This window comes from Diceros bicornis, chromosome X, assembly GCF_020826845.1.
Source record: "Diceros bicornis minor isolate mBicDic1 chromosome X, mDicBic1.mat.cur, whole genome shotgun sequence".
NCBI classification, from domain to species: Eukaryota; Metazoa; Chordata; class Mammalia; order Perissodactyla; family Rhinocerotidae; genus Diceros; species Diceros bicornis.
Window position 1 is genome coordinate 131,643,003 of NC_080781.1, and position 20,242 is coordinate 131,663,244.

At 37.1% G+C, this 20,242-nt stretch overlaps 1 long non-coding RNA gene and 1 pseudogene across 20 annotated transcripts in view; one reads left to right on the forward strand and one right to left on the reverse strand.

The window, feature by feature from the left end:
* LOC131400381 (tRNA pseudouridine(38/39) synthase-like) overlaps nucleotides 1–5,617 on the forward strand; it is a 152,641-nt pseudogene extending 147,024 nt beyond the window's left edge.
* A 4,730-nt stretch (nucleotides 5,618–10,347) lies between these two features.
* Nucleotides 10,348–20,242, reverse strand: part of LOC131400139 (uncharacterized) — a 92,602-nt gene continuing 82,707 nt past the window's right edge. For 19 of the 20 annotated variants that reach the window (XR_009217325.1, XR_009217312.1, XR_009217329.1 and 16 more), the window contains 2 exons: nucleotides 10,740–10,853; nucleotides 10,348–10,442 (listed from right to left, as the gene is read on the reverse strand). This is a non-coding gene — a long non-coding RNA (uncharacterized LOC131400139). Of the gene's footprint in view, nucleotides 10,443–10,739; nucleotides 10,854–12,442; nucleotides 12,486–20,242 lie in introns of all 20 variants that reach the window. The other variant, XR_009217317.1, reaches the window with a different exon arrangement.

Consider the following 20,242-nt stretch of genomic DNA (forward strand, 5'->3'; position numbering starts at 1 on the left):
CCAGGCAAGACTTTCTGCCAAAAATTAAAATGTGCGTTTGTAGGTAATATAAATATGTAGGAAGAATTATTACTTATTTTAAAAGGCTTAAGAGCCAGACAGACTTGAGTTCAAATCCTGTCTTTGCCACTTAGTAGGTATTTGACTATGGAAATTCATCTTTTCTCTCTGAACTTCTCACCTGAAAATATCCCTGAAAAAGGAAGGTAATAGTAATATCTGTCCTGGGAAGCAGTAGGATGTAGTGGTTAAAATATAGGTTCTGCATCATCCCACTTCTGCCTAGGATATGGAAAACTGAATGAGTACACTCATACCTGAGTGACAAGAAAAATTCAGATAAACTATAAAATGGTAATTTTTCTTGAACCCATCAGAGAGTGGAGATTTCAGGGCAACCAAGTAGCTTGAAATCCAGGGAGGGACATCCCTCCAACTCCAAGGGGAGATGGACACATGAGCTGTCTCACCCAAGACAGAGCAGCAGAAAAATGTGAGGCTGCCTTGCAAGTGGGTAGGAAGAAATCAGTAACATTTCAAAAAAAAGGTAAAAGCTTTTGTGTGGGTTAGTGTAACAGTAACAAAGCCTTGGGAGGAACAGACACAAGGTGAGTTAGCATCAGCTTGAGGGCTTTTTTCTATGGACCTCCCATGGGTGCTCAAGAGAAAGACTGCAGGCAGGGCAGGAAACCAGTGGAGAGCCTCCCTTGGTGGTGCAGGCATTTAGCAGGGCATCAAGTCTCACTGCAGGAAAATATGAAACCGTGCCCCATTGCTTGGACCCTTGTCTTAAAAGCCTTAAGCTTCTGGTGAAGGGTCAGGAAATCCTGTCATCCCCAAGGCAGAGGCAAAGACTGATTGTTACTAGGGAGAGGATAGAGGAAAAAAACCCTCTATTTCTAGGGGCAGGGCAGGGAACAGTACAGGTGACAGGATTATATACCAATCTCATTAGAGACCTCCTACCACTGGGAGATGAGATCTCCCACACAAAACCCATAACAAGAGAGAGTCTAGCTATTATGGGGAATAGGGCTAGGAACACTGAAGAACCCACTCCTGAAGACGGGGCTCATAGGGCCTATCAAAGACTGAGTTTGGACTAGGAGAAGAGAGAACTTTCTCACCATACTGCTATCCTATCAATGAATAACAAGCAACAGCATTCACCACTAGGTGACTGGCAAAATCATGCAGAGTCACTCCCTGTATGGAGCAGACATATAGGGGCAACCAAAAGCTAAGGACAGAGCACAAACATTGAGGAAAAACTCTTCAGCAACCCCAAGCACTCAATCTCAGCAGAAGGTGATGTGGAGAAAAGAGAACCCTTGTGCACTGTTGGTAGGAAGGTAAATTGGTGCAGGCACTATGGAAAACAGTACAGAGTTTCCTCAAAAAATTAAAAATAGAATTACTACATGATCCAACAATTCTACGTCTCAGTATATACACCAAAGAATTATAAGCAGGGTCTTGAAGATATATTTGTGCACCCATGCTCCTAGCATCAGTATTCACAAAATAGGCAAAAGGTGGAAGCAACCCAAGTGTCCATTGATGGATGAATGGATAAATAAAATGATGTATATACATACAATGAGATATCATTCAGCCTTAACAAAGGAAGGGAATTGTGACACATGCCACAGCATAGATGAACGTTGAGGACATTATGCTAAGTGAAATAGGCTAATCACAAAAAGGCAAATACTACATGATTCCATTTATATGATGTACCTAGAGTTGTTAAATTCATAGGGAAAAAGTAGAATGGTGGTTATCAGGGCCTAGAGGAGGGGGATTGAGGAGTTGTTTAACGGATATAGAGTTTTAGTTTTGCAAGGTGACAAGAGTTTTGAGATTGCTTGCATAAATATACTTAATATTGCTAAACTGTACACTTACATGGTTAAGATGGCAAATTTTATGTTATATGTATCTTACCATAATTAAAAATGAAAAGCAGGAATGGCTATATTAATATCAGATTAAGTAGACATCATAGCAAAGAAAATTACTAACATCAAAGGGAAATTACATGATTATAAAAGTATAAATCCACCACAAAGATATAACTATCTTCAATGTGTATCAATCAAACAACAGAACTCCAAATACACAAAGCAAAAATTGATAGAGTTGAAAGGAGAAATAGACAAATACACAGTTCTAGTTGGACTTAAAACACTCAACACTCAGCAACTGATAGAACTGCTGGACAGAAAATCAATGAGAATAGAATAACTAAAAACAACAAGAAGATCTAATTTATATATATAAAGAACACTCCACTCAACAGCAAAATACACACTTGTTTCAACTGCCTACAGAACATATACCAAGATGGACCATCTTGTGGGCCATAAAGCAAACCTCAACACATTTAAAAGATTGAAATCATAAATAACATATTCTCTGAGCATAATGGAATCAAACTAGAAATTTGTAAATCAGAAAGACAACAGGAAAATCTCTAAGCAATTGGAAATTAAACAACACACTTCTACATAACCAATGGGTCAAATAAGTTTCAAGAGAAATTACAAAAAAAAACTGAAATGAAAAATGAAAATAAGACATATCAAAATATATGGAACAGAGTTAAAATAGCACTGAGAGGGAAATTTATGGCATTAACTGCTCACATTAGAAAAAAAGGAAAGCTCTCAAATCAGAGACCTAAGTTCTTACCTAAAGAATATAGAAAAAAGAAAAATAAATGGAAGCAAGCAGAAGGAAGTAAATAATACAGATAAAAGCAGAAATCAATGAAATTGAAAGGAAGAATAAAATAGAGAAAATCAATGACAAAGAACTATTTTTTCAAAAAAATAAAATTGATAAACCTCTAGCAAGACCAACAAAGATAAAATTAGAGAAGGCAACACATAACCAATATCGGGAATGAAACAGAAAATATCACTACAGATCCTGCAGTCATTAAATGGATAATAAGAGAATACTGTTAACAACTATATGCTGATAAATTTGAAAACTTAGAAGAAATGCATCAATTCCTTGAAAAACCACAAAGTACTCCAAAAATTCCCAACAAGGTTATATAGGCAATATTAGTCCTATAACCAATAAAGAGATTGAATTTGTAGTTTAAAAGTTCCTGAAAAAGAAAATCCAGGTCCGTATGATTTCACTGAAACATTCTACAAACACTTAAAGAAGAGTTAATGCCAATTTACGATCTCTACTACAAAATCAAAGGGGATGGGCATTTCACATCTCATTTCATGAAGCCAGTATTACCCTAACAACAAAACCACAAAGAGTTATAAGAATAAAGTGCAAAGAATAACCCTACCTGGTGTTAAAGCTTACTATATAGACACAATAACGAAGACAGCTTGGTGTTTGCAGAGGGATGGACACACAGATCAATGGAACAGAATAGAAAACCCAGAAATAAACCCAAACCAATATGCCCAACTATTTTTGACAAAGGTGAAAAGCATTTCAATGAAGGAAGAATAGCCTTTTAAATAAATGGTCCTGGAGCAATTGCACATCTATAGTCAAAAAAGAAAAAAATGAACCTTGGCCTAAATCTCATACATTATACAAAAACTAACTTAAAATAGATCACAGATTGAAATGTAAAACTATAAAATTTTAGAGAAGATGTTCGGTACTTAAGGCCAGGTGAAGAGTTCTTAGACCTAACACCAAAAGCATGATCCATAAAAGGAAAAACTGATAAACTGGATCTCCTTGAAATTAATGACCTGCTCTGTGAAAGCTCCTATAAAGGTGCTGAAAGATAAGCTACAGACTGGGAGAAAATGTAAATCACATATCTGACGAAAGACTTTTATGAAAAATATATAAAGAGCTCTTGACATTCAACAATAAAAGAAATAGAAAATGGGTTACAGTTGTAGGCCACAACCAGCAGGTAGGTGGACCTGTATGATTCCTTTATTTCCTGAGGTGGTCATATCATTGCTGAAAATAACATAGACGGAAACTAGACTGAGAAACTCTTGAAAGGAGTACAAGAACTGGAGAAGGAGGTGCAATGACTTAAAAAGGAACAGGCCAACAACAAGAAGGACTCAAATGTTAGAGTAAAGTCTTCAGAAGCTGGAAAAACTAAGGGTGCTTTTGATTTCAGTGCTCAGGGCTGAAGACACGTAGCCCTATGGATAGCTTATCTGGGCTGGGGATACCAGGGCTTTACCAGTCAGGAAAACACAAACAATACTATTGAAAGAAACTGAGGCTCTAACCAAGACTTGACTAGTAGAAAGCAGATAGACATCCAACAATCTCTGACGTGGGTGAACAGATAAAGAAGTTAAGTGCCTTCGGGCAGGTGATTTCTCTTGACCTTTGTTCTCACTTTCCAAGGGGAAAGGATTCAGAGGATTTTGATTTAGATTTTTTTTTTTATTCATTTTTTCCCCCCAAAGCCCCAGCAGACAGTTGCATGTCATAGGTTCACATCCTTCTAGTTGCTGTACGTGGGACTCGGCCCCGGGTTGGACGGAGAAGCGGTGCCTCGGGGCGCGCCCGGGATCTGAACCCGGGCCGCCAGCATCAGAGCGCGCGCACTTCACCGCTAAGCCACGGAGCCGGCCCCAGAGGATTTTGGTTTAAAAGAGGAAGTCAACAGTGCTGCTAAAGAGATCCATTGTATCCACATTCTCAATCAGGTGCTCGTCCAGACATCCATATACTGGCCTGTGCCCCTGTGGAACCTAGCTCCAGTGCTAGGTTCAGCTGTCTTGAGTGGACTTACTGCTATTGTTCTCCTGCATGCTGATTTAGGTATTGTAGCCATGAATTATGCAGCTCAGAAGCATGTTGGCACATATGATTTCAAGAACTTGTATAAAATGGATGTAGCCAACAGAGTGACTAATTTTCAGTGGACTATTCTGTCTGCTCAAGTACAGCTTGTAGGCCAGAACCTAGGTGAGGAGAGATGGTAAAAACCTCTGCAGTTATATCAGTTTGAAGTGATTGACCAGGGATTCCTTTATCATCAACTCTGCTGTATGATGCTTGTCTTCTTTCTGATTGGCCAAGGAATGGAGAAGCCAGAGATCATTGAGGAGCTGCTGAACATAGAGAAAAATCCCCAGAAACCTCAATGCAGTATTGTTGCAGAATTTCCTGTAGTCTTGTATGACTTGAAGTTTGAAAATATCAAGTAGATCTATGACAGGGAGGGTCAGGAGTTCAGCGTCATCCACCTGCAACAACTATGGGCTAATCATACTGTTAAAACTCACATGTTGTGTAGTATGCTACAAGGACTGGACTCTGTTGCAGTACCCTGTGGAACAGGACCAAAGATGGATGGAATGATAGAATGGAGAAACATTAAGCTCTCTGTCATAAAGCAGACCAGTGCCTTTGCAGTAGGAGTGAAAATGCACACATATAAGCCCCTAATGGATCATCTTAAATGTCAAGGATAGGAATCCCAACCCAGCATTTTATAAGTAAGGGATGCATCAAGCACCCACAATTATTCCATGAGGAAGAAACAGAAGCCAAAAGGGACTGTAATAATGCACTAGAGGAAGAAAATATTATTTTGGAGAGACCAACAAAGAGGCTCTGTATTGATACAGAAATTAAAAGTATCATTTAATCACAGAAAACTTACCAAGTTCTAGGAGGCAACAACTAGCTAGCGGTAGGTGTATAGAAAGGAAATATAAAAAATAATTTACTACAAGAAGTCCTAGAAATTCAGATGATCAACTGTCTTAAAAAAAAGACCATAAGGACATATTAAAGAAGTTTTTGCTGCGTACATAAGAGAGTTAAAACACTCTAATCACTGTCCAAAAAGATTAAGAGATAGAAGAAGCAAACAGCAATTGTAAAATGGAGATGTATTTATGTATACCTGGAAACTTGTGTTCAAATTCCTTAAAGCCTGATTCTTCCAGTATCAAAAAAAGAAAAAAAGAAAGAATATGGGCTACAGATATGAATATAAATTTCAATGAAGAGGATCTACAGATGGCAAATGAGCACATAAAAAGATGTTTAACACTAACTATCAGGGAAATGCAAATGGAAACTTCAATGAGATATCACTACACACACACCAGAATAACTAAAAAAAAAAATTTTAATGATAACACCAAATGCTGGTGAAAATGCAGAGAAACTATCATTCATAGATTGCCGGTGAGAATGTAAAATGGTACAGCCACTGTGGAAAGATGTGGAAATGGTGTGCTTACAAAACTAAGCATGCCATTACCACACGACCCAGCAGTTGCACTCTTGGGCATTTATCCCAGAGAAATAAACTTTAAGGTCACAGAAAAACCTACACAGGAATGTTCATATCAGCTTTATCTGTAATAGTCCAAAATCAAAACAATCAAAATGCCCTTCAATAAATGAATGGTTAAACAAACTGTGGTATATCCATACCATGGAATACTACTTAGCAATAAAAAAAAAACTATTGGGTGAAGGGATGCATTTATATGGTGACTGACAAACAATAATGTACAACAAAAATTTCACATTAAAGAAAAAAAACTATTGATACACACAACAATTTGAATCGGTCTGAAGGGGTTTGTGCTGAGTGTAAAAAGCCAATTGTAAAAGGTTGTATACTGAATGATTCCATTTAACATTCTTGTAATGAAAAAATTAGAGAAATGAAGAACAAATTACTGGATTCCAGGAGTTGAGGAGGGAGGGAGGTAGCTGTGGTGATAAATGAAGAGCATGAGGGATCCTTGTGATGGAACTTCGCTGTATCTTAAGTGTAGTGGTAGTCACGGGAAACGACACAGATGATAAAATTGCATAGAACTAAACACGCATACTCAAATTTGTGTGTAAAACTGGTGAAATCTGAATAAAGTAAAGGGATCGTATCAACTTCACTTTTCTGACTGTGATATTGTACTGTAGATATGTACTTGCAGATACTCCAAGACGTTACCTTTGGGAGAAACTAGGTTAAGGGTATAAGGGATCTTTCTATTTCTTACAACTGCATGTGAATTTACAATGATCTCGAAATCTTAAAAAATTAAAACCCTAGGGTATCATTTAAACGCTACTAAACTCTCAACAAAATAACAATCATAACAAAAATAAAATATAATATTGATATACACAAGAACATTCTGAGTGAATGAAGCTGGATGAAAATGAATACATACTGATTCCATTTGTATAAAATGTTAGAAAAGGTAAACTAATCTATAGAGACAGCAAGCAAATCAGTGATTATCTGAGGATGAGGGTGCAGAGAGGGGCAGGAGGGAGAAATTGTCAAGGGGCAAGAGTAAACTTCAGGGGCTGATGGGGATGTTCACTCTTATAATTGTGGTGATGGTTTAACAAGTGTATACATAAGACCAAACTCATCAAACTGTCACTTAAAGCATGTGTAATTTATTATATGTCAATTACACTTCAATAAAACCATTTAAAATAATACTCTCTCTTCAGGAAAAAACAACTTTGGAAAGAAGAAAGATAAGACATTTGGAGGGGAGACTATATTGTCTTAGAATTCTCTGTAGACAGTGCTCCCCTTTATGGCCTGCACTGAAGACAGACTGCTCCCACTGCCCTGGCCTTGTGAGGCCACTGCTCCACCATAAGTTTCTTAAGAAAGTGGGCTAATCAGTGTTGGCTCTGTGGCTTCTAATCATCATTAGTTTAGTCCTTAGTGTACTCTCAGTAACTTATAGTAGGGTGAGATTTTTGGCCTTTCTGAGGACCACTAGTTGCTGACACCATTATGAGGTAGATGGCCTGGAAGTGATTTGTCTATTTTGGGGAATGGTACTGCCACCCACACACCTTACCCCATATAGGTTCCAGCAATCTACACTCTGACATAGTGCCCATCCCCCTGCCCCCCCACCCCCACCCAGGGGCAGAAATGCCAAGCCCTTTTCCATCTTATCCTTGCGTTCAAGTGTTAAGGAGGAAATCTGTCTTCAGTGCTCAGTCTTTATCCTGTCTGATTAACTGTGATTCTGCTAGTCTGGCCTCCAACCCTGTAGGACCCCATGTCCCTCCCTCCTCACACATCTGCCTCTTCCCTTCCTTGCCCCCTCCCACCATGAGAGAACTCAAAGAAACACACTCAAATTTTCACAATATGCCAATTTTATTTAAATTACCATCAGTGTACCCTGTTGCTGTAAAATGACATCTACACCATCGGTCATTTCTCAGGGGCCAGATCTCAGAGACTTCTCAGACAGTTCTGAGGTCTCTAGCCTCACCCTGAAGTTACTGGCTTTCCAGGTCATCACTTGATGTGGTGGGATTTTCCACCTTCTCTGGGTCCTGCTCCGGCTCATTTTGATTCAGCTCTTCATTCAGCCTGTGGTAGTGACCGAATAGTGTTATTCCTTGACCTTTCTTAGGCTTTCTTATGGATTTGGTAGATTTTCCAGAGGCTTTCTTACTTGAACGTCTTGGAAGGGGTCTTTTTATCTTCGTGGTTGTCTTCACTACCTGGAAGGACAACAGAGTGAGGTCAAAAGGGCATTGGTTTAGGGGAAGAAGATGGGATATTGATAGGAAGGGGGCTTCATGAGAAGTGCTCAGGGCTGAGGAAGGGGTTTGTACAAGGCAAGGAAAGGGTAAGATTCTTGGGGGAGGGGGAATCAATGAAGAAAAGAGTAGCTTGAGTAGGGTTATCTTACTTTTCCACCACCTCTGGACCTGAGTTGATAAGGAGTCTTCATATTCTTCTCCCCTTCGGAGCTTGAGGTCGGTTGGTCGATATCTGTATTAGGCTCTGGTAGTTTCCTGGTTATTTTGGCCATGTCGAAACCTGCCAGTGGTCTACTTCAGGACTCCTGACTGTCCTATATATACCCTTCTAGGACAATGAGGTGCCACACCCTCCATCTTTGATTGGTCAGCAAGGCTCTCCCTCAGCCAATGGTGGCTAAGGGGGACTTAGACATCACAAAGCACCACTTATGACACCTCTGTGTGGGGGAGAGGTTGCTAGGGAGGCCAAGATGTGGCTTTGAAATGTCTAAGTACCACTACTGACCCCTTTGTGGAGGGGAGGAATGATGAGGAGGCAAAGATGGTTTGATTAGAGAAGGGGGGCTTTTCTTTAACACCCCCAAATGAGTCTCCCCTAGCTGAACTGCCACCCCTCCTCATATCCGCATGTTCAATTGAGGTGCACATGGTAGAGAAAGAACCTTTCCTCCAAGCTATTCTCCAAGACCACCCCTACTCAGTGGTTTACTCCGCTATCTCTCACCCTTAGTTACTAATTAGTGTTTTGGGTATCTTACCTAAAATCCCTCCAAAAGCAATGAATTTAAATACCGTTGGAGATATGAATTATCTCACAAACTAACAAAAAGACGGCTTCCATGAATAAACATCTCGCTATAGCATCTGGCACTAAAGGCTGCCAATTTTGATTAAATTATTTTCTGCCAGCTCTGCGACTTACAGGCAGGGATTAGAATTAACTGCCCGGTCATGAAGGTTACTTTTATTTTTATTTTTATTCTATTCTTGGACTCTGGCCAAGTTATCATCATTGAGTTTTGCAAGGTTCTTTCTTTTATATTTTATTATTTTTCTTTCATTCTTCTTAGAGTCAAACACTCACTTCCTTTCCCTTCCATTAGGCACCTATTCTGATGTGTTTGAATTATGCCCTTGTATATGTTTGTACTCTTGTGAAATACATAGCCTTGTTAAATATGTGGGATTGAATGCATAGCATTGTGCCGGAGATCTTGTTCTGTTTCTTACCATATGCACTCAACACTATGCTTTTAAGTTCAACTTATGCAGCTATATGTATCTCTAGTTCATTCCTTCTTTTTTTTAATTTTAATTTTAATTTTTTAATTTTTTCCCCCAAAGCCCCAGTAGATAGTTGTATGTCATAGCTGCACATCCTTCTAGTTGCTGTATGTGGGACGTGGACTCAGCATGGCTGGAGAATCGGTGCGTCGGTGCGCGCCTGGGATGCGAACCCGGGCCTCCAGCAGCGGAGCGCACGCACTTAACTGCTAAACTATGGGGCCGGCCCTCCAGTTCATTCCTTCTAATGCTGCATTATATTCTGTTAGAATGCATGCACCAAGTTTTGTTTGTCCATTCTTTCACTTTTGAGGGACTGCGATGTTGGCTCCCCACTTCGCTGCCACAAACAATGCTGTGATTAGCATCCTCATTCATGTCCTTTTATGGACTTCTGCATGCATTTCTCTGGTATATATACTTAGGAATAGAATTTCTAGGTCATAGATACACATAATTTTTAGTGTGTTTGGGCAGCTATAACAGAATAACATAGATTGGGTGGCTTAAACACAAATATTTATTTCTCACAGTTCTGGAGGCTAGAAGTCCAAGATTAGGATGCCAGCATGGTTGGGTTCTTCATAAAGACCCTCTTCCTGCTTATGTCCTCACATGGCCTTCACTGGTAGCTACACAGAGAGAGAGAGAGCTATCTCCTGTCTCTTCCTCTTTTTATAAGGGCATTAATCCCGTTATAAGTCCCCCTCCTCATGACCCAATCTAACCCTAATTATCTCCCAAAAGCCCCACCTACAAATACCATCCCATTGGAGATTAGAGTTTCAACATAAGAATTTTGGAGGGACATAACATTCAATCTATAAGCGATAATTTTGCTAAATATTGCCAGATTGCTCTCCAAAATGACTATGCCAGTCTACCTTCCCAATAGAATTATATTACTACATATTTTCCTACACACTCACCAATAGTCTGTGGAAGGCAACTTCTGATATGGCTCCCAATGATCCCAGCCTCTTGATGTTCACACTCATGTAATCCACTCCCCTGAGTGTGGGCTGTAACTAAGTGACTTGCTTCTAATGAATAGAATCCAGCAGAAGAAATGGGATGTCATTAATATGATAGGGTTTCTTCCTGCTAGAACTCTTTCTTACTGACAATCTCTCTTGCCCTCTCGTTTTCTCATTCTGATGAAAGCATATCGTGAGATGCTCGATGAAGAGGCTATCATCTCAAGGAACAGTTCCTGAGGAACTGAGCCCTCAGTGCAACAAACTGCAAGGAACAACCACATTAGTGAACTGGGAAGTGGGTACTTTCCAGTTCAGCCTTGAGGTGACATAGTATCATAAGAGAGCCAGAGGACCAGCTAAGCTGCACCCAGATTCTTGACCCATAGCAACTCAGAGATAATAGATTTTGTCGTTTCAAGCCACTAAGTTTTGAGGTAATATTTTTACACAGCAAATGATAACTAATATAGTTAGTATTATTCCACTTTTAAATTTTTTAAAAATGTGATTGCATTTAAAATTGTAAATAACGCAATCTCCTTTCACTTGTATGATTACTAGTGATGCAGCTATTCAGATTTTCTATTTAAATTAGTTTTTGGTTACTAATGTTCCTCATTCTATTCAATTTCTTGTTTTTTATGACAATTTTGCCATTTTGTATTTTATGGATACTAATTATTAGTGAACTTTGTCTTTGATATACTTTTTTAAACATAAATCCTTGATGTTTATCCAATTTTGTTATTCTGTACACAGTTTTCCTGCACTGTCTGATATGTGCTGATATCTTTATCACATACCTTTTATTTTTAAGGGCTATTATTTCATTGCTCATGGCCTCTAGTACTAGGTTGAATGTAGAGGTCATATCAAATATTCATACCCTGAAATTCACGTGCCTAACATGTTACAGTAATTTGGAGGCTTGTTGTTGTTATTGTCTTGCTACAGATTTTATCATGTTAAGGAAGTTTCCTACTATTATTAGTTTTTGGAAAAGAGATTTTTAAAAAAATGTGTCTTTATCAAATGCTTTTTCTGTACCTATTGAGATAATTATTTAAATGAAATGTTTTCCTTATTTTATTGGGGTGGAGAATCACACAAACATATTTTCCTATCTTAAATTAGTCTTACATTCCTAAGACAAACCCTACTCGGTTATGATATATCTTATTTTACAATTTTATATTTATGTTTATAAGGGAGATAGCCCTCTAAATTTCATTTCATGATCTTTCTCAGTTTTGAAATCAAGGTTATACTAGCCTTATAAAATGGGTTGGCAAAGTTTCTCTCATTTTCAATTTTCTGACATAACTTGTATAAGAGATAGAATTGTCTATTCCTTGAACATTTTGTAAAATTTATCCATAAAGCCATCTAGATCTAGACTTTACTGAATGTGTGGTTAGTGGATGGGAGGAGTCTGATTACTATTTTTATTTCTTTAATAGTAATGGGCAGTTTGAATTTATGAGAGGAGCTAATTAATAATACCCATTTCTTCCTTTTCGGAGTTTGGAACCTGTTGATGGATACACATGTGTCAGAGAGAGATCCAGATAGAGCTGACTGAAAGTTGACTTTAGATCTCTAGCCAAGCAGACTTGCTAATAGTTCATCCCTGAATTCACCAGACCCCTTACCACGTGGCAGATAAGAATTCACCTTTCAGCTGGTAGCCTGATTCTGAAAAGAGAGAGTGAATCAGAAGGGACTGAGTGAAGCATGACCCACTGCTTCTTACAAATTTTCCAAATTATTCCTTGTCTCACCCTGGGGAGAAGTGAGTGAGGTGGTGGAAAGAGGCTAAACGTGTTAAAAATTAGACCACAATAAATAGGAGTTTCCCAAACAATTGGCCTTTTCAGGTTTCTTCTGCAAAATTTAGCCATTTATACTGTTTCCCCTAGCAATATGCTCATTTATTCTTGGACTTCAAGTTTATTGGAATGTACTTATTCATAATACTATTTCATTACTTTTTAAATTGCTATATTTTTCCATATCTTATTCATATTTTGTTTGCGTCTTAGGTCTTTATTTCTTGATATCTTGCTTGTGGTTTATCTTATTAATCTTGATAAGTCATCATTTCTTGATTTTGTAATTATTCTTTATATTTTGGTCTATATTTCTTTATTTATTTCTGTCTGTCTATTTCCTCCCTTCTGGTTTCTTTTACATTTACTCTGTTGCTCTTTCTTTCAGCTTGTTGAGTTGAACACATAGCTTATTTATCCTCATTATTTTTTTGATTTCTAATTCATGTACTGAAAGCAGTAAATTTCTCATAAAGTTCTATGTTAGCTACATGCCACAAATCTTCTAGTGCTAAGTACTGTTATGAATATCTCACATTTTTTTATTTCCTCTTTAATCCAAGGATTAAAGGATTATTTAGTAGTATGATTTTAGTTTCTAATCATATTAGATTTTTAAGCTATCCTTTAAAAATATATTTCTAATTTTATTATAGTCAAAGGACATAGTAGGATGTTGACTCAAAGTTTATTGGGGCTATCTTTGTGAACTTGTACATGGTCAATTTTTAGGACTATTCCTTTAGTGCATAATAATGTATATTCTCTTTGTGGAGGGTAAGTTTTCTATATACCAGTTTGTGCTTATTAATTCTATTATTAAGCTCCTCTATCGTGGCTTATTTTTTGTTTTTGCCCTTTCTCTTGGATTTCTAATTGCCTGGCATAACTATGTCCATCCCTTCATTTTCACCTATCATACTTCTGATGAAGACCCTCAATTTGTCCGCATTCAGCACCTCGCCCACTGATGGTCTATCTAGTAGGACAGATGCCTGAGCCTAGAGATTTTGCCAGGTCTCCACCTGATGGCCCTAGGCAGAACCTTCCTTGCAAAGCCCAGAACATCTGCAAGGATAAAAAAGGCTGTAGTTTCTGGACCCCTAGTGAGTGTAGGGGAAGGCCCTCTATATTTGTACCTTTGGGGAGTAGAAATGAAACATTTGAGACTTCCCCAACCTGGAAAACTCTTAATCTCAGTTCATTTTGATCTTTCATACCTTTACCTTTATTACTATAATGTGAGCTTTTAGTGAAGAGAAAGTGCATGGCTTTGCTCTCTATTCAAGCAGTGGATATACAATAGGAGCTTAGTAAAGGCTTGAATGAGTGAGTGAATGAGCACGTAGCTGCATGAATAAGCATACAGGCAGCAGTGAGACTACTGTTACTCTGAAGCACTAAGTGTCAACTTTCACATAGGCATCTATGATTGTGGTGAATAATCCTCTCATGTTGTTTAAATAAACATTTATTTAATTAATAGTAACACTCACATATTTAAACATGTCAATAAGCTATTGGTCTTTCTTTCAAGCGCTTATTCATGTCCTTTTCCTTGGGCATGTTTGTCCTTAATTTCTCTATTTGTATAAAGTAACTATTCTTCAGTTGTGTCGAGTTCATACTATATTGTATAAAATTGTCTTTTGTCTGTCAAGCGTATCTCTAATATACTGCTCAGTTTCCCATTTGTCTTTTGAGAAATGTATTCTTCGGCTTTTTGACATATAGAAATTTTTAATTTGTAACAATATCTGTCAACTATATCTGTCCTTTTCTTTATGGCTTATGGCTGATATGGTTTTTAAAATTATTGTTTGGAGCAAGTATTGGAGATTTGGAGGCACTGAGGCTTATTGTTCTCTCTTGTAAAACCTTTAGCAAGCCCTTAGGTATTTCCAATAACTTTAAGCTCTTTTTGCCTTATATACATATATCTTTTATGGTAGTTTTCTCAAGTTTTAATATTTTATTGTTAGTGTCTGTCTTTCACGCTAAAAATAGGGAAATGACATTTCTACGACCACCCCAATGCATATATGAAAGCATATCTAATTAATCATGCCATACTTTACTTTCCTGCTGTAGCCTCGGAATCCAGTTAAACACAACCTTGTAGCTGGTCCCTACAAATGGACAAGCATTGACAAAAAATATAACCTATCCGTTGTCCTAAGGCTAGATCAGTAGTCATCAAATGATGGCCTGTGGGCCAAACTCAGCTTGGCTGCCTGATTTGGCAAAATAAAAAATAAACCATGTACACATTCATGCATCTATTTTCTATGGCTAATTTCATGCTACAAGGGCAGAGCTGAGTAGTTGTAATGGGGACCATATGGTACACAAAGCCCAAATTATTTACTATCTAGCTATTTAAGAGAAAAAAAATTGCCCACCCCTGTGCTAGACTCTTGAGCTTTTTGAGGGCAGGGTCTAGGTTTCATTTATCTGCAGATCACAGCATACAGTTGATACTTAATATACTTAGAGACAATCAATAAGCTGAAAACAATTAAAGTAAAATAAGAACATTTCCAAGGAAGGCATCACTGTTGAACACTAACAACCATATCGTTCTCTCAAATAACATGCTAATCTCAACATCTACAATATTATCACTTTACTTTTCCTTCAGGTGTTATTCTGACTTCTCAAAGTAAGAACACTGTTAAAATGGAGATGGAGACTGAGGGTAGAATTCCATCACTCTTGAGGCTAGGCTTCCTGTCCCAGCTGTGACTTTGGGCCATGAAATTAGAAGCTTGCTTAGGTTTCTATTGTGCTTTATTTTTAGGAAGGTCAGTTGCTTATTTCCACAATGAGTATGACTTATTCATCAGTGCCAGTTCCATCTGTATCATAAAGCAGTAAAATGGATTCTAAATGCAAATTCAAAGGAAGCCAAATAAAGCATAGAAAGGTTCTTGCACAGGAATTACCATCACTCTTTCACAAATAAAATACAAATATCTTGATATATTTCTATGTTCTGCTTAAACTTTTTAACATTTCCTACCAATAATTTTCAATCATTCAAAACTAAACACATAGTAGGCACTCAATAAATATTTGTTGCATACAGAAAAGAATTACTTTGTGATGTGAGTTACTTCCCAGAGATTTTATGATAAGGTAGCTTGGTAAAATAATGTGTTTTGAAAACCAGTGTGCACTGGGATGGCTACAAAGAAGGAATATTTAGAAATGTTGATCTTTACCTAACCCAATATTTACAATTAGGTCTTTCTGGAACCTGAACTAACTTCAGATCCCTGAAGAACTTCTAATAGTGAAATATTAATGAGTGCAATATCCTTTTTGCATATAGTGCCAAGAGAGTCAATATATGAGAGAGTAATGATGTGATAGAATGATTAATATTTCCTATTACTGGTGAAAAAAAAATGTACTCTTTCCCTGATAAAGCAATTTTAGGATATGAGAAATTTGTCTTACTAAATATAAACCTAAGATTGGCAAAAATAATTTTAAATAATACATATATTTTATTTTTGGCTGGGAAAGATTCACTCTGAGCTAACATCTGTTGCCAATCTTCTGTTTTTTGTTTCCCCTCCCTAAAACCCCAGTGCATAGTTGTATATTCTAGTTGTAGGTCCTTCTAGTTCTTCTATGTGAGCTGCCGCCACAGCATGGTTACTGACAGACAAGTGGTGTCATTCCACACCTGGGAACAGAACCCAGGCTGCCGAAGCGGAGCATGCCAAACTTTAAGCCCTAGGCCATCAGAGCTGGCTCTATTTTTTTAAATTAATAAATGTTTTCCTCTATAATCAATAATGTTGTACTTTCAAATTTTACTTTGTTTATATCAAAATTAAATCATTTTTGAGTTGTGCTATGCTCCAGATGGTCAGAACTTTGCCCCTCCATTATAAACAACCTCTAGAGTGAACTCTCATTTATTGTATTTTGTAATAAGGACCAAGCGAGATTTATAGAATACATTTAATAATTTTATATCTCTTTGGGTCAATTATTCTGGTTTTCTTTCTTTTCTTTTTTGCAATTTAATATGGGAAAATAGCTATTTTATAATTTTGAAGAAATCATCCACTAGACTGTTTTTTCCAAACTTATCTTATTTTATAGTAGTCCTTTATTTTAAAATCTCTTTTACATGTGTTTTATATGTTGGAGTATTTTACATTCTTGAATTCTTCTTTCTTGATGACAATTATTAAAGTGTGTGTGTGTAGACATATATATGCCACTGTGATTTAGGGGCCAGCAAACCACTGTCCATGTAGGGTCAATAAAGATTACAGCTGCTTATTTTTACAAATAAAATTTTATTGGAACATAGCCATTCCCATTCATTTACATAGTGTTTGTGGTTGCTTTTGTGCTAAAACAACAGAGACCTATATAGCCTGCAAAGCCTAAAATATTTACTATTTGACCCTTTACAGAGAATGTTTAATGACCCAATATTTTAAAGATGAGAACACTGAATCTCAGAGGAGTTCAGCAATCTTCCCAGGTTCACACTAGCATGTAAGTGATGGAGCTAAGATTTAGATGTAGTCTCCAAGATTCTAGGGCTTCTGCTGATAATTTATGTGTCATAATTCCCCACTACCTGATAGGGCTATTATTACCCCCCCATCCTCATCAATGGTCACGTTTTATCTTTTCCAAAATAATGGATATTTCATTTTATTTTCACTTTTTGTAAATCAAATCTCCAGTTGATTCAACTGATATTGGCCTACTTGGGCAATTTTTAGTTAGTTGCCACATGAAGTCTTAACCTAACAAAAACCTTAGATTTACCATAACAAATGAGGCTATTAAGGGGATTGGCAATAGCAGGATCCAAAGTATATGATGGATCTATCATACATACATTTTAAACATATGGCATTAGCTAGAGTTTTAATGAAGTGTACAATGGAAAGGAAAATGAACCCACAAAATGCTGTTAAATTTGAATCTCACATTAAAAAATCAAGTTTCTATTTTGCAAAAATATACTCTCCCTACAAGACATTGCTTGTGGTTTCCAGAGGTTAACTTTAAAATCAACTGTCTATATCTATATATCTACATATCTTGTCCAGTGATATATACATCTTGGTATGGATGTCCATGGAGTGGTCTGAAGAGTAAACTAGTTGCATAATCATGTGCATAGTGTGTTCTAATGTTTATAGGAAAGTAAACACCCAATAATAGGCATTATATTGGAATCTTTCTCTCCCCTCTCCTCTCTCTGTATTTCTTTGCATGTGATAAATATATTTGAATGAAACCCATGAGGTAGATATTGGAGGCTAAAATAGGATGTGAAGAGAAAGCTATGTAGTGGGAGATTATGAAATGTTGCATTATAAACCACTGCTGCATTTCAATACTTTTGCTATGAAATATTACTTTTTATATAAAAACTTAAATAGAAAAAATATATTTTTTAAATCTTTCTATGGGATATTAGCAAGTCTTTCAGCCTCTACAAATCCTAAAATTTCCCACCCATGGGATTGTGATAAGTAGAACTTAGTCTTTTCTCTGATTATAGTAGTGCTAGAATGTTTTGAAGTTTTCTTTCCCCACTGTAGTCAGTTTCTTCCAATATCTTTTTTTTTTTTTTTTACTTTGTATCTGTGTTATTCTTCATTTTCCTTCCTTGAACGTTTTCTCAGATGTCTGGTAATCCTTGATTGTCTGCTTGTGATGAAGGGTAGGGGAATAAAATGATGTTTGCAAGTTCTAAGTGTGTGGGTCTGATTGGTAGATCTTGAATCTCACTGTAAGAATATCTGGATGCTATTTTTGATTAAGAAATGCTATACTTTTGTATCTTTATCTCATTACTTTTTGTCTGATCAAATTTCATTGAGAAGAGTTTTCTAATCTCTTTTCTGGATGGTAAAGATCTGGCTGGCTGCCAGAGATTTGGGAGCAACACTCTTGAGAACTGAGGAACAGAGCCAGGAATTCTCAGCATTTAATATGCACACGGTCCATGGTCACTTAACATCCCTGTTTTTTTAGTACACATACCCTCAACTGTGCCTGGTATTTCCAGAGAATAAACCTCCAGGTATCTGTTGGAGTGAGAGAGAGACAGTTCCCTAGGGATATAGATTGGCTAAGGGGATCTAGAAATCTGAATGTTTTTCAATAGTTTTTACCCTACTCCTTATTTTAGCCTCTCCCTTTCATGCCCAATTCCATAAGTACATGGCACTAATATTTCCCAAATCCTTGAGGATTCTGTAATGTAAATCTGGTTGGTTCTCAGCTTTTCCTAAGGCCTGATTGAGATTCAGCTTTCTTAGTTCTGCTAAGTCAATTATCACTGGTTCATTTGCTTTCCAACTTCTAAAATGTTCTTGCTGTTTTATTTGCTCCTGTTCTCTCTGTCTTTGTGGATCCTAGTAGAGTCTTCAGAGGAAGTGAAATTAAATGTATATATTCAGTCTACCATCTTGTTATCTTCTGCCTCTGGAGTAAGCACTAGGGATTTACACATTTAGAAAACCCAGAGTAGTCTTCATGGCAGAGATTCAAATACATTAACTACATTTAATTTGGAAATGAGATATATCTGAATTCTTTAAGTAATTAAATCAAAATATATACACAATGAAAGAAAATAGGTTTTTATTGCTCCCAGTTTGTCATTTAGTCTTTAATGAAATTGTGAAGGCTAAAAACATTTATGTTATACAGACTCTGTTCTTCTGATGTCAAGTAAAGAGCTTGGCCTCCTATTCATTAGGTTTGTAAAATAATTACAAAACCTTTAGTGCCCCTTCTGGCAGTACGCTTGTCACTTTAAACCTTTCCACGTGAGGCAGGTATGATGATCACTTAGTATTAATGGCATATTTTTGCATAAATTGAGATTATTGGCATTGTTTGAAACCAGGAGAAGAATGAAGTTAAAGGAGCCTGGCTGTATGGTATGAGTGAACAGGACAAGGAGCACAAATGTACAGTATCAAAAGGAAATTGTGTTCTGTTGGAATGAAATGAGATGGAAAATACACTATAAACTGTAAAGGAGTAATGAAAAAGATTTTGCCGCCAGTGTAGTTGTTTTTTCCAGTGACTCACTGCTATTTGAAGTTGCTAGTATTTAGGTATCAAAGTGATATTTCAACCTGTCATATGCTCTAAATGAGATACATTTAACACATTAGAAATTAGTGAAATTACTTGCCAGTATGGGTAGTCCATCCCTAAAGTCCATAAAAGATGTGTGCCCACTGTGTGGGGAGCGGTACTTTAGAAGGAATAGAAATTATAAAAATAGGAGCTAAAATTACAGTTTCTAATCTGAAAGAGTTTAAAATATAGATCAGGTCCTAGAAGCATAGCCAAAGGAGATATATATCTTTTGAATGGGAGAGGAAACCGTGAGGAAGAGTATAGGAAAATTAAAGTAAATAGAATGATAGTGGATCAATTTATAAATGACTGCGGTCTAAATTGACCCTATTTTTGCAATTTCATTCACTCATTTAACCAACATTTAGTGAGTACCTTGTTCATGTCAGATTCTGTGCTTGGTGCCCGGAATATAGACAAAAAACCTCCCTCTTTCAAATCTCCTCCTTGGGGTTTTCCAGTGACCAAACTCAACCC